The sequence below is a fragment of the Rhinatrema bivittatum genome, unplaced genomic scaffold, assembly GCF_901001135.1.
Source record: "Rhinatrema bivittatum unplaced genomic scaffold, aRhiBiv1.1, whole genome shotgun sequence".
NCBI classification, from domain to species: domain Eukaryota; kingdom Metazoa; phylum Chordata; class Amphibia; order Gymnophiona; family Rhinatrematidae; genus Rhinatrema; species Rhinatrema bivittatum.
In genome coordinates, this window is record NW_021821516.1 from 576 (window position 1) to 3603 (window position 3028).

General features: G+C 46.7%; 1 long non-coding RNA gene across 1 annotated transcript; it reads left to right on the plus strand.

Moving 5' to 3' along the window:
• The first annotated feature begins 1092 nt into the window (after positions 1-1092).
• Positions 1093-1958, plus strand: LOC115082712. Its single transcript, XR_003854232.1, has 3 exons — positions 1093-1130; positions 1664-1735; positions 1920-1958. It is a non-coding gene; the product is annotated as an uncharacterized LOC115082712 (long non-coding RNA).
• The last annotated feature ends 1070 nt before the right edge of the window (positions 1959-3028 follow it).

A 3028-nucleotide genomic window follows, 5' to 3' on the forward strand; every position in this document is an offset into this window, starting at 1 on the left:
AGCTGCCTGACCCTCACTCCTCCCCTCCCCCCATGTCCCTGCCACTGAACTGAATAGCGTACTGTCACTGTGAGGGTGAGGGCTGAGACAGCTCCCTCCCTGCCTGCATTACGTAGTGAGAGGCTGGCTGGCTTCACAGACAGGGGGGGGGGAGCTCAGCTGCCTGACCCTCACTCCTCCCCTCCCCCCATGTCCCTGCCACTGAATGAACTGAATAGCGTACTGTCTGTCACTGTGAGGGTGAGGGCCGAGACAGCTCCCTCCCTGCCTGCATTACGTAGTGAGAGGCTGGCTGGCTTCACAGACAGGGGGGGGGGAGCTCAGCTGCCTGACCCTCACTCCTCCCCTCCCCCCATGTCCCTGCCACTGAACTGAATAGCGTACTGTCACTGTGAGGGTGAGGGCTGAGACAGCTCCCTCCCTGCCTGCATTACGTAGTGAGAGGCTGGCTGGCTTCACAGACAGGGGGGGGGCTCAGCTGCCTGACCCTCACTCCTCCCCTCCCCCCATGTCCCTGCCACTGAACTGAATAGCGTACTGTCTGTCACTGTGAGGGTGAGGGCCGAGACAGCTCCCTCCCTGCCTGCATTACGTAGTGAGAGGCTGGCTGGCTTCACAGACAGGGGGGGGGGAGCGCAGCTGCCGGACCCTCACTCCTCCCCTCCCCCCATGTCCCTGCCACTGAACTGAATAGTGTACTGTCACTGTGAGGGTGAGGGCTGAGGGCTGGCTTCACAGACAGGGGGGAGCTGCCTAGCCCCTCCCTGCATTAGTGTGTGAGCTTCTGAACAAACAGCTGTCCTATAGCACATACTTTTTTTCATCTTCTTTTTTATTTTCTCATGGTAGGATGGAACGTGAAAGGGAGTCCGGTGAGGACAGGGGGAGGGAGTCTGACTCCTCCCCACCGTCCTCCTCCAAGGTGGCAGCAAGGTCCAGGAAGCCCCGCTTTACCCAGGGCGACGTGGACCTCCTGGCCCGGCTCATGCTCCTGGATGAGAGGAACCTGTACACCCCCTCAGGCAGCAGGCCTAACCTGCAAAGGGAGACTGCTGCCTGGGCCTCTCTCCAGGAGGAGTTTTGCCGGCGGGCCTCCTACCCTCGTGAGGTGGAAGACCTCAAAAAGAAAGGTGAGAAATAATAATGTTGATCATATTATTCAATTATAAATTATGTATATTATTTGTCATTGAAAATTAAATAGAGTATGATAGTAATACTAGCTACAGTAGCAGCTACTAGTAGCATACAGTGAGTTATATAATTATAATGTAATAATTAACTACTATAAGTAATAAAAGTTATAATGTTAAGTAAATATATTTTAAAAAAACAGAAATACTAGTAGCTAGCTACTAGCTAGCTAGCTACTAGTGTACCACCCTTACCCTATACTATACTAGTATTAATACTTAATAACTAGACTACAAAGGAAATAAAATTATCTGTGGTATATTATTGATATTGATATTTATCTTTTTGAAATGGTGGTATTTGGGATTTTTTTGAAAGCCACATTGAAATATAAATAAAATAGTATTTATGTATAACTAACTTTTGTATGTTGCATAAAAAATAATCTAGTAGGTCAAGGCAAAACATGGGCATGTTGTAAAAATTAATCAATGTTATTCTTTTTCCTGTATATTCCTCTAATTTTCAGGTCGCCATCTGCGATTGCACGAGGGTAGGTGGCTCGAGGAGATCCGACGAACCTTGCCCCGTTCCATGCCTGGTAAGTTGTTTTCAGAATACTACACAAGAACAACACACATTACACAACTATTCAATTAATTGTAATGGAATTTGTGTTAAAAATGTTTCTTTACTATAACAGTGAATGAATCATTGTGTCTGATCTCATTCTTGTTTTTAAAATTCTAACTGTTGTTCTCTGAATTTTGATTTGTCTTGTACAGAACAACACCCAGGTAGGGACGAGGCGGGGCTTCCTGGGCCTAGTGGGAGGCAGAGCTGTCACCAGAGGAGGACGGAGGCAGCAACAACAAGTGGTCTAGGTAGGAAATAATATATCTTGGCACAGCCAGTACAGTAGTATATATTATCTGAGGCTGAAAAACAAAATCTTTTTTTTTTTATATCAGTCAGTTATAGTGGCTGGGGATTGGGAATGGGGGGATGTGTGTATTTATTTATTTGTATATATTAAATGACACTGAGTGGCTATGATAGTAAACTAAAGAATTGAAGGTGAAAAAAAGAAGAGGTTTGTAGTGTATCTCCTACCATCATATTCTGTGTAACCTGAGATTGACTATTATTTCTCCTTCCAATCCTTCAAATTATGTATTCTCTCTAATCTATGTTGATAGATTTGATATCCCTCCACTCTCCCCCTCCACTCCTTCTCCCCTGCAATGGACTCCTCATTTTTCTATAATCCTCAAGGTCAATAAACTAAATAAGGGGTAGATTATTTTATAAACTTGCTCACACGCATCCAGTAGTATTTGCTTTTTTATTTGTCATATCTGACTATGTAATGTATGTATAATGTATAGTTCTGTGTCTCATGTTGAATTATTATTTATTTTAATTTCTTTATAGGACCAGAAAAAGCTGCCAGGAGCCAGCGGCCCACCACTGCCACCAGCACCACCACCAGCACCACCACCAGCGCCAGCGCCAGTGCCAGCACCAGCACCAGCACTGCCGTACTTCCTCCAGGATCTCCTCCAACATGTAAGTGCTGCTGTGCACAATATTCAAAGTTGGAGGAGATCCTGCAGGAAGTACGGCAGTTCAAGGCGAAATATGATGCCGACTTCATGATGTTGCAGCAGAGGGTCGGAGAGGTGCAGGCCAGTGTGAGCAATGTGGAGAGGAGGTTGTTAGCCCTGGAGGAGGCCCCTCAGGAGCAGAGGGAAATGGCTTCTCCTCCTCATGAGATGCCTCATGAGGAGGAGGTGCCAGTTCCCTCTGCTTCAGAGGAGGTTTCTCCAGTGGCGACACCCTCCTCTCCACATGAGCCTGACCCTGCTGCAACATCATGAAGTCAAGGCATCAT